This window comes from Arachis ipaensis, chromosome B2 (genome assembly GCF_059453495.1).
Source record: "Arachis ipaensis isolate K30076 ecotype BB chromosome B2, ASM5945349v1, whole genome shotgun sequence".
Taxonomy (NCBI): domain Eukaryota; kingdom Viridiplantae; phylum Streptophyta; class Magnoliopsida; order Fabales; family Fabaceae; genus Arachis; species Arachis ipaensis.
The window spans coordinates 87,182,327-87,194,947 of NC_142437.1; the positions used below are offsets into that span (position 1 = coordinate 87,182,327).

Genomic DNA, 12,621 nt, shown 5'->3' on the forward strand with positions numbered 1-12,621 from the left:
TCGTTGTAAGCATAGTTCCAAACCAACTAATAATTCTACATCAAAGTTTAATTTTTGTTTGTCACAAGTACAAAATCCAATAAAAATAAACCAAAGTATTTAAACCTCGGGTCATCTCACAAGGAATTGCAATAAAGTGCTCAATTATTGGCTATGAAGGAACAAGGGGGTTTCATTTGGTGATTGACAAGAAAAGTAAATAACAAGAAAGTAAATGACAATTAACTAATAAAGGAAAGAAAAATAACTCTTGGCTAAGGCATGGAAATTGAGATCACCATCCTTGTCTACAAACCATATATTGACAATTATGAGGGACCAACCCATCAAGTATACTCCTATGCTTGAAGTATATCAAATAGGCTTGATCAACATCAACCCATAAGTCCTAACCTAGCTACTAATTGACTTAGTAGTAGGCTAGTGTTAATGGGTATCAAATTGACCACTAAGGATTCTCAAATCACCAATTCAATTAGACCCAATGACTCAAGGTCACTCAATTCCCTTAGCCTAGGCCAAGAGTAAAGAACACTACTCTGTAACTAGTGAAAATATTTTATCAAATACCTAGAGTGCAATAAAAGTAAACATCACAAATTGCAAGAATTGATGAAACCCATAACTAACACAAATAAGAAATCAACAATAGCAATTAAGATAAAAATAAAAAGACATGAAAATATAAAATTGTATTAAAAGAAAATAAAAATCCAACAAGGGTTCATGAAAGTAAAAATGGCAAAATAAGGAAATTAACAAGAAAAGCTGTAAGGCCCACATCGGTTGGAGAGGGGAACGAAGCATGCCTTATAAGGGTGTGGATACCTCTCCCTAACATGACGCGTTTTGACGAGTGAGTGTGGGGGGCTTAGGCTATCATCCCTATCGTCAAAGACAAAACCGTGAGGCCTTGTGTGCCAAAGCGGACAATATCATGCTAGCGGGTGATCTGGGCTGTTACAGATGGTATCAGAGCCAGAACCCGGATCGATGTGCCAGCGAGGGCGCTGGACTCCCTTAGGGGGTGGATTGTAAGGCCCACATCGGTTGGAGAGGGGAACGAAGCATGCCTTATAAGGGTGTGGATACCTCTCCCTAACATGACGCGTTTTGACGAGTGAGTGTGGGGGGCTTAGGCTATCATCCCTATCGTCAAAGACAAAACCGTGAGGCCTTGTGTGCCAAAGCGGACAATATCATGCTAGCGGGTGATCTGGGCTGTTACAAAAGCTAAGAAGATTGAGACAATAGAACAATAAAATATAAAGATAGTTGATCTAAAAATAAGAATTAAAAGTTGGATCTAAGAAAATTTGACCTAAACTACCCTAAATTCTAGAGAGAAGGGAGAGCTTCTCTCTTTAGAATTCTAACCTAAGACATGATGAAAACTAAACTATGACTACTACCCCCATTCCCTTGCAATTCTTGGGTTTAAAAGCATCAGAAATGAGTTGGATTTGGGCCTCCTTGAGCTCAGAAATCGCCCCCAGCATATTGCCTTTAAGTTGGTCACGTGTTGCTTGTCACACGTACGCATGGGTCACGCGTACGCATTGCCGGACAGATTTTCTTTCCATGTGCACGCGTGGGCCACGTACACGCATTGCTGGCATATTTCCTTTCCACGCGCACGCGTAGGCCACGTACACGCGTCACTGGCAGATTACCAAATTCTCATTTCATCATGAATTCTCTATTTTTGCATGCTTTTTCTTCTTTTCTTCAACCTAATCTTTGCCTTCTAAACCTAAAATCACTTAACAAACCTATCAAGGCATCGAATGGAATTAAAGTGAATTAAATTTAGCAATTTTAAGGCCTAAAAAGCTTGTTTTCACTCTTAAGCACAAATTAGGAGAAATTCACAAAACCATGCTATTTCATTGAATAAATGTGAAATAAGTTGATAAAATCCCTAAATTCAACACAAGATAAACCACAAAATTGTGGTTTATTAGCAACACCCCATAGCTTCCTTTCCTCCGTCGTGAAGGAAATCAAAAATAACTCTGGAAGGAACGCCACCGGCAACCACCGTCCAACAGCGCGGGCATCGTCCTCCCGCACCGCAGCCACCTCCGCAAACTGCTCCCATCACGGCTTCCTCCACCATCGCAGCAATCGCCGACGACGTTGCAACCTCTACCTTGACGTGTACCCAGATCGATCAACCGTGTCTCCTCCCCAGCGACCTAGGTTTTTTTTCCTTCCCATCTTAGAGTTTTAGTTTAACTTGTATTTTTATTATGAATGTTTCTTTTTGATGTTTTTAATTGATATTGTTCTGAGAATTAAACTCTTATAGTGTTAGATATTTCTTTTTGAGATAATTAGTAGTTTTCTTTTCGTGTTACTCTTTCTTTGTACAGTTTATTTCTTTTCTTCTTAAGGTTCTCCATGCCTTCTTTATTAGGTTTTAGTAATCAGGATTCAGTTTAGGATAATTAATTCTTCTAAATTTGACTAATTACTATGCATTTGTGAATGAAGGAGGATGTTGGAGATTTACTGAATACATTTAACCTTTGATTTCATAACTACTGATAATGCTTTCTTGGTTTCTATATTTTTTATAGGCTCTGGGATGTTCTTGATTGAATACCGTGTCTTTGCTTATGGCTGAATGCACCACCAAAGAGTGATGTACCAATCATTGAACCTAATATGCTCAATGGAGCTGTTGGCGTTATCTTCGGCTTCCCCATGTGGTTCCGAATGAAGGCTACCCAGATCATGGATTTTCTTGACAAAACTGGACCTCTTTGATTGCAACAAGACCTTGTAAGCAAGCCTACTGGACTCTTCTACAGCACCGATTTGCAAGGCAGTGGACAAAAAACAACACCATAAGAAAACAAGCTTCTATATATATCTTAACCCTGTTCTTTATTAGATATCACTATGTACTTATTAGTTGTTGATTAAAATTGTCATGATTTATGTATAGCCTTACTGCTATAAGAATGTTGACACATCATGGAATGATATATGTTCCCATCGGATACACGTTCGGCCATTGCATGTTCGAGATGGAAGAAGTGAAAGGTGGAAGCCCTTATGGAGCAGGGACTTATGCTGGTGATAGAACAAGACAGGTTTCTGAGATTGAATTATTGCAAGCATTCCACCAAGGGAATATTCTTGCCACCATCACCAAGAAGCTCAAGGATGCTGCATAAAGCATATAATGTTTTTGCCTCAGTAAAAGGAACACTATAGCACCACAATGATCGAAGGTTTTTGGCAATTTTTTCTTTTCAAGGTAATATAGATTTGTATGGAGTTCTATTCTAGTACTTCTTGTCATCTTTCGCATTCTGTGTTTATCAAGCACACAATATGAATTAGTCATTTGTCATGGATGAGGTTGAGAATAAGGACTTTGTATTTACTTTAGAGATAATTATGGCCAAATTTGGGGAAGAAATGGCACCGTATGCATTGGGCTGCTTCTATAAATATTTACTATATTCAAATAGCTAGATTATTTTAGGCTAAATAACAATTGTATCTTTTATTTTTAAAAGTAGACGTTTCTTTGATTTTATAATTGTCATTAGATGGATGTTTCTTCGTTTTTTATATAAATATTTCTTTGCTTATGGCTGCGTATATGTCTTTGCTTATGGTTGCAGATGGATGATTGCAGAAAGTCTACTTTAAAATGATTGATAAATTTGAACTGATCGAAGAGAAATTTGAAATAGTTGATGAATTGGATGAAGTGAACGAGACGAGATCCAAGTGTAACAACTAGAAAGTTATTCTTTGTTTAGCTAGTTGTATAGTAATGATATATCCATTTTCTAAACAATGTAGCTTCACCCCCTCTAACAAAATATAAAGTTTACTAAACGATGTAGCTTCATTTTCCAGGGGCATCTTGAAGAGGCGAAAATAATATGCAAAAATCTACGTCAAATGTTTCTTTTGTTAAACAAATAGATGTTTTTTTTATACAAAATGGATGATTCTTTTTGTATTACTTTTGGTCATGATGAATTCCTATATCGACAGTGTTGCAAATTGTATGGATAAGTTGAATGAATACCATGATTCCTTTCATTGTATTTTAGCATGGTGACAAATTTATAGTTACTTATGTAGATAAGATTTTTTTATTTTTCATTCACATAGCTTTTGTTAAAGTAACATCTATTTAATATGAAAAAGGAACATCCTGATGCTTGACAGAAGTAACATCCACTTAGATATTTTCAAAAATAATTAGGTACCTAACAGAAGTTACTTGTATTTATTCTTTACTGCAAAGATGATTCAATTGATACTGAATACAAGCATCACAAAAGGAAGAAAATTTTTTTTTGTCTTTATCCTGATGCTTGTTTAACAAAATTTAAAGAAGGAAAAAAAAGATAAAGAAAAGAACAATAACAATATTTGGTTATTTTCTTTTTCAAGAGCAATCAAAGTGTTTTGACAGCTTTTCTTTTGCCCACTATTTGCTTTATGCGGTTATTATACTTGAACATTGGACTCCAAAGTCCACATACACAACATACTACTTAATACTACTTAGTGATGAACTTATGAGGCAAGTGTTACTTCCATGATTAAATTTATTATCAAGTGGTCAGGGCAACAAATAAATAGCCATCTATGTCTATTATATATTAACTATAAAAATGCTCATAAGTCACAACAATTGAATCAATAAGTACAATATGCCTTCAATTGCATCAAAGTTAATTTTCACCTAAAATGATAATTTATTTCAAAGAATCGTCTATTTAGTATAAAAAGAAACATCCATTTGTTTAACAAAAGAAACATCTGATGTAGATTTTTGTATATTGCGCTCGGCTCTTCAGGATGTCCCCTGCAAAGTGAAAGTAAAACAAAGCATTTATGGTCAACGCGTATGCAACAGATTAATAGCCATCTATGTCTATTATATATTAACTATAAAAATGTTCATAAGTCACAACAATTGAATCAATAAGTACAATATAGGTTCAATTACTTCAAAGTTAATTCCCTTATTAAATGATAATTCCTTTTAAAAGAATCATCCATTTAGTATAAACAAGAAGCATCTATTTGTTTAACAAAAGAAACATGTGACGTAAATTTTTGCATAAGCATTCAAGTTGCCTACAAAAAAGAAAGATACTAAGTAGGACCAAAATAAAATATATCCAATTTACTGTACTAACAAATTGGCAAATTTAGTTTATTCCCAATTGTTGCTTACACATAAAAATATAGTTCTACAATTTGGCAAAATAGTAGCAGAACCAAGGATGAAGCTGAAACTTGAAGCTAAGTTCTAAACTTGACATTTACTACTCATATTGTACAATACTAAAGCCTGTCGATCTCCTTGAAGCATCTGACTTAGAAAAAGAATCACATGGAGTAATGAACAAAAAATGAAACTTGGGTGCATGTCTTGGTTGGTCAGGAATGCTAACAAAATTGAAACCTTTCACACTTCCATTTATTTGTCTATTGTGGTTTTATAGTGTTCCACAATTGAAGAATAATCAACACTTTCCATTGAAGAACAATACACAATATTGGTCAAGAATCATCCATATACATACTAAAAGCAACATACGTTTATTATGGTCGGAAACATATACACAAAAAATTTAGGAAAAAAAAAGGACCCTGTTTCACAGTGCCTAGTTAATGTAACATATTGCGAATGTGTAGTTAAATTTCAAACCACCCACATTGAACACAACCCACAAACACTATTCCCTTTTTTTGTGTGGCAAAGACAAAGAATCTTATCACAAATAATACAGTCCAATCTAACAAAACAGTACATCCAATCTCTATGCACAGGCATCTCAGCAATAGCAGTCCCCTAACGGCAGCAACATCCAATGTCGAACAAGTACATTGACCTATATTCATGACAATCGAACCCAATTTTATTTCGTCTTATTTAAAAACAAAAAGAACAGCTAGTTCATAGAAAATCCATTTGAATTCCTTCAATCAAACCTCTAATCTTAGACAGCAGCAACATCTAACAAATCAAAATTCATTGTATATGATTGTGTCATTATATGCATATGATCTGATTTAAAATACACTTACAACTAATTTACTCATACCCTTTTCAATCAAGTAACATCCATGAATAGATACTAACCGATTAGTATTGTCAGGCGAGGCTTCACGGCGGTAGCAAGAGGAGTCCGATGCGGCATCCGTCGGAGCAGAGCAGGGAAGCCAGCGTTGAGTTATCCGAATGAGAAGGGGATGCTTCAATGGCACTGCGACAACGACATGTAGCAGTAGTGACACAATGTGAGTGAGAATCAGATCCCCTGGTTGCTCGCACGTGGGCGACATGACGGCACTGCGGCGTACTGGACCGAACTTCTGGCGAACACGACTGGTAGCACATGGACGAGATGGAGGCATTGCGGCGATCTGGGGCGAGCTTCTGATGCTGGCTGGTGCTCGCATGTGGAGGGACGGAGGCGCTGTGGCAGTTGACGGCGGTTGAGAAAGGCGTCCGACGAACCTGGGCCGTTGGATGGTTTTGAATGCTGCTGAAGTGAAATGGTGAAACAGGGGAGAGGTTTAGCTAGGGTTAATTTTATTCACTTGGGGTTAATTTTGGATGTTGCTTCTTGCTTGTATGGTGAAATGGGCTTCGGGGTCCAGCCCAATAAGAGTTGGCAGGAGTTGGCTGGATCCCCTCTTGGTTTCCTAGCAAAATTGATAATATTTTTAATGGTGTGAGATTACATCTAATGGTATAGGATGACAAACTTTTCTTTTCTGATTAAATGCTAGCCAGATTTTAATAAAAGTGTTGGCCCCATAGACTTTTTCTTTATTTCAACTGCAAGTGATATATATTTTATTCTGTAATTTTTATTGGATGCGTAGATTATAGAGTATGTTTTAACTTCATTTGCAAGTTAATATTCTATATTTGATGGATTATGACTATTTAATTAAAACCACAGGGTCTTTTATGTTTAGTTGAAATTCAAGGATCAATTTTGTAAATTAGGACATATTGGCTAAATTTAATAGATCATTTCAAGATGAATTGATGAATATGATAGCTAAGTGAAAGAGTATGGTGTGGATCATAACTAATTTGACCTTTTAGAGCAAATGTGGCAAATAAAGAATTTGCTAAAATTCTTATTCAATTCAATCAGTGCATAGAATAAGGCTATTGTAATACGAAGACATGGTTGTCAATTTTCAATAATTAACCAAAAAAATATAGTGTCATTTTCGTGGCATGAAACACACAATGTAAAGAGTAGATCCCTGGAGTTTAGTTCCTTACATATTATAAAGTGTCATGCTCTTACATTACACATGGAATAGGGTTTCATAATATTTGAACATAGATTGCAGTTTCACAAATTCTTCATATTCTGCCCATTGTAGGGATGTTGAGTCAGTGTTTGCTGGATTATATTGTTTGATATAAAACTGAGAAAATCACGTACTATCAATATCTGTCAATTCCATTCGTCTCTCTATAACTTGAATCAGACCGTGATCAATAATGTACTTGGCAGATAGCACGGACCCGTCCCATTGAACGTGAACACTTTACACTAGTTGATCTCTCCATTAATATCATTAATAAGTTGCCAAGTAGTAGAGATATGTATTTTGATTGTGGTTGTTTGTAGCAATACATAGATGATCATCTTGGGTTAAGAGCACCTGCTAATGAGAGATGGGCTCTGGTGGCAAAGAAATTTTCCTAAAGGGGAAAGTCAATATTGAAAAGGATACAACACAGAAATCTTTCTCGTCATCTTCATCAAAATGATAGGTCACCCAATAGACAACACGATTGAGTGAGACACAAATGGGATACAACCTATGCACATAATTAGTTGGACATGGAATTGATATATCCTAGTCTTTTTTGATACTCGTGTACAATTTTAATGTGCATTCAGAACTGTCATCCTCTTCGCTGAAGATATGGAGGATAGCATACTCAAGACAATTAGGATAGTAATCAAAGGAGTATATAAAAACACAGTAAGAAAAAAGTTACTCTTTATATGGTCTTTTATCATTCTAGATTTTCTGATAACAAGATTCTAAGTTAGCAAATGATTGGCCTGACCTACTAAGGAGTAATGGATTCAAAAACGTCCATTCTCTACAGTAATAACTTAAAACCAACCCTCATATGTAAGGTGAAAAAGGAAGTGATGTGGGAAATCTTCACCAGTCATGCCATTCATCTTCACGATCCAATCAGCTGAGGTTGTAGAAGTTGGGCGGCTAAACTGAGCAACTATTCTTTTTTCACCTCTCCAAAAGTTCTATTAGGAAGTTGTATGAGGTCACTTTGTCTCTCCAATGGCAATATGTTTGACATGCACTTAAGATGGTAGAAGAATGAGAAATTTTAAAGATGGCTTGGATGATATCATTATGCAACTCTAGAAGTTAGAGTGTATTTGGAGGAATATCACTCATGGTGCTTTTCAAGGGACTAAATTTAACAGCAAATATGAATGGATAAGCAGAAGTGAAAACCCTAAAATATTTATTTTTTTATAGAAATAAAGTGCAAAAAGGATACATTAAATAGATAGATTTCCATTGATGAGTCTAGATACACTGTCTTGGCAAATAAAATTTGTACAAAACTAGGGACTTGATTTCTTTATTTATTGATTTGCATTAACTTGATTGATTGATTGATTCAGTCGAAGTTATGAAGCATGGATACTTAATAAGTCATTGTGTTTTCCTGTCAGATATATTTTGGATTCAATATTCGTTCGATACACTATTTATCATGTTTAATCGTATCTTAATAAAAAAATTATATATATTTGGACATACCTAAATACTATCACGTGTCAGTGTGTCTAATTTTATTTTTAATATGTATTCTTAAAATAAATTTTAAAATAGTATATATTATTATTTATTAAAATAAAAAATACTTTAAATATTGTATATAATTAAAATAAGATACTAAAAATAATTAAAAAATTAATTTATGTTTTAATATCAATAAAATATCAAAGTATCGTTATTATTTTTCTAAAATATATATCATATTTTATATATATGCGTGTCTCTGTATCTTATAAAATTTTAAAATTTGTGCATCAATGTGTCTCGTATCATATCTTGTCCCGTGTCCATGTCTGTATATCATAGGTGGTAGGGTATATGTGCAAAACAGGTTAGACTAATCTAAAAAGATTCTTGGATAAAGGAACAAAGAATTGATACTTTTAACTTGATACACAAAATCTAATTACAGATTGTATATTAATAGTGATGATGACTATTTATTTTTCGTAGATAAATTGATTGTTGCAATTGATCTCAATCTGATAGAAACTTAATCAATTAAAATTCTATGAATTGATGGGGGTTGAATATCTAATAGTATTAAAATGATGAATGTGGAGAGTTCCCATTCATTCTTGGAAAAGACAACCTTATTTTGATAATAATTGTATAGGAAGGTTTTCAAATGTTCCAATATACTATAGTGAAACAAAGCTATACCAGGGACAGAATGGTTGCAAGTAATTTATTTGTCGCATTGTATATAGTGTAATTCCAGACTCGTCTCTGAGCTAAGTGGCAAAATACCAGAAGGGTAGTAGGAAGCGGATAAGCATAGTTGTATTCGGCTATGAACGACTTTAAACCGATGGACTGAATCACATTGGATCAGTATGGACTGGGCTTGTATGTTCGAGATAGGGAGTAGTGTTCGAGTGATAGAGTGTTGATTTTTCTTTTACCCGAATCTTTTTTTTGTGGAACACATGAAGACCTCGTAACTGGTGAAAGCCCATGGTGTAGGAAGAAGTCTTTGTTCTTTCAATGTATTCAAGGGTATTATTCAAGCTAGTAATGGCTGCAAAGAAGGTTGGGGGGGGGGCTTCAATGAATGCCAGAAATTAGGGACACTAGAACGAAGGAAGCAAAGAGGAACAAGCTTCGGCGGTACGCGGCGGCAAGGAGCACCTGGAAAACTGTGGACTCAAGCGTTGACTCAACCTCTGAAGCAGAGCTTCTTGCCAAGGTGATGCCTGTCCTATTTGGCTGTAATATCACATTGTCGGTTCAACTGTCAACCCGACACATTCTCATGGGAATGTCACTTTTCAGTCACGAATATAAATGGGAACCCCCAGGGATATCGTGCCCAGAACACGGCCTAGGGATATAGTTCCCGATACACTCTTGTGATTCTGAAAGAATGCGAGTGGGGTTCTCAGCCACAGACCTCAGATCTCAATGTAAGCGGGACTAACCACCGCCCTTACGCCGCCGCCACGACCTCGACAAGTGGGATTAACCAACCATACTTGCCAAGCGCATAACGTCTCAATAATCTCCATATAACAATACATATATATTCATATTCAATCAGTGATGATTCTCAATATTCAATAATTCACCATTTCTCTTCAAGTCCCGGACTCGTCATAAACTTCATCATATTCATCAAGCATTATCAACTATTAAGTTCTCATAATCATCACCAATATAGTACTCCACCAACTCACTCACAACTTCAGAAACCTAAGTCTCTGTCTTCTAAATTCATATAAAAATTCCTCAATTTTATTCACTAACTCATCTCTATTAGTCTTAGGCCTAACTACTAGGTAGTAATCTCAAACAGCAGTTTAAAGAAGTTTACAAAGCTAGAGAACCCTTGAAAACAAAGAAAAATTATTTCTCAGCAAAACAGGGTCTGTGCGTACGCACACTCCTACTGTGCGTATGCACATGTTTAAAAAGCCTTTCAGCGTATGCGGCACCCTACTCGTATACGCAAGTGTTCCAACCGAAATGGAATGCTCGCGTCGCGTGTTAAAATTCACGTACGCATGGCCGAAATTCACATGCTCGCATATTGAACATAGTGCCTGCATACGCGAGATTCCTAGGCAGTGGAGAATTTCCGCGTCCCGTGCACAGGTTCGCGTACGCATGCTGCATCAGACTCAGAAAAATTAAATGCTGCAGAATTTTAGATTTTTGCACCGAACTTCAAACGTTCATAACTTCCTGTAAAAAATTCCATTTTCCTCAAACTTTATATCTTAAAGCTCTTAAAATCATCTTTAATTTAAAACAAAGATCACCCAATTTCAAGGTTTAAGGCTCAAGTTATGATCCGCCAAAGTTCAGTAAAAACAAGGTTTTGCAAATTCACTAGTTTTCAAAACTTCCAAAACCAAATCAATTCATATATGCATTCTAAACTATGTCAAAATAGTCCCATTGTACCTAAATTATGTTTATATACTTTTCAATAATTCCACAACCTATCAACATACAATTTCATCCAAAAATTCTCACTTAGACATCTCCAATTCTCAATAATTAACAACCCAAAACATTATTTCACCATCTTCAATATTTCATCCAACATCATTAATTAACATTATCATTCATCGAAATCATCACAATCATCAAAATCGTCATACATAAACAATTTTCAACAACTAGTTCAATCCTATCCTGAGGTCTACTAGCCAAAGTGTCCACAAACATTACATATTACATAGAGAAAACCAAAACCATACCTTGGTCGATTTCCAATATGCACAAACTCACCAAATTTGATTTCAAACAAGCTTCAAGTCATCAATAATCTACCAACCTAACTCTACTTGCTCCCAATATCACAATTATCAAGCTATACACAATCAATTCATACAAATCAATACCTAGAGTTCATAAATATACAATTTCACAAGGTATAAGAACAAGCTTACCTTACCCACAGTTGATTAGGACAAAATCCAATCAAAACCAATTGCTAGAGTGTACCTAAACACCCAAAATCACAAAAATCCACTCAAACTAAAACCCAAAATTTTGAAATTCATAGAGCTGAAGAATGGGGAGGGAGTTTTGAAATATTACCAAGTTCAATAAAACTAACAGACTCGGCGAGAGTTTCGCGTGGCCGCAAATCGTTCGCGAATCGGAGCACTATAGCTCGAGTTATGGTCACCGGAAGTTGATTGTGAATAGTAACTTTCCCCTTTTCTTCTCTCAACTGATCCAGCTGTGATTTTCGTGTGCAAGTGATAAATGAGGCTGAATGAGCTTTATTTTAGGGTATTTGTATGTTGACCTTGGGTCCAACTTGGGTCCGGTCCAACCCGTTAGCGTTTTTGGCCCGTTTGGCCCAACTTTGGGCCAAACCTTTAGAATTATTGCCCGATTTTCAATTCTAAATGTCTTCCTAAGTTTTTTACTATTTTTTTATTCTCACGTAGTACCAGACAGATTTAAGCTGGTACTACCGGCTAATTTACCGGTACGCATTTTTACGCAATTTTTTGCAAAATATTACATTTTCCAACTCAGAAAAATTTACTGAGTCCAAATATCATATTTAAAATTTCTAATTAACATTATGAATTTTTGAACCTGTTCCGAACAATTAAACTGAGCATGAAATCAAAGGATATTAGAGGTTGGGTTATCTCCCAATAAGCGCTTCTTTACCGTCACTAGTTTGACGGTCAGCTCTGCTAAGGTGAGGATTGATCATAGGGCTTTAGCTCCTTACCTTTCATTGTGAATTTTTTTCCTGTGTTCACATGGATTAACTCCGTATGCTCAAGAGATAGGATCATA

The 12,621-nt window shown here is 35.6% G+C and overlaps 1 pseudogene; it reads left to right on the forward strand.

The window, feature by feature from the left end:
- Positions 1–2,637: 2,637 nt before the first annotated feature.
- LOC110269238 (NAD(P)H dehydrogenase (quinone) FQR1 pseudogene) lies at positions 2,638–3,185 on the forward strand (annotated as a pseudogene).
- The last annotated feature ends 9,436 nt before the right edge of the window (positions 3,186–12,621 follow it).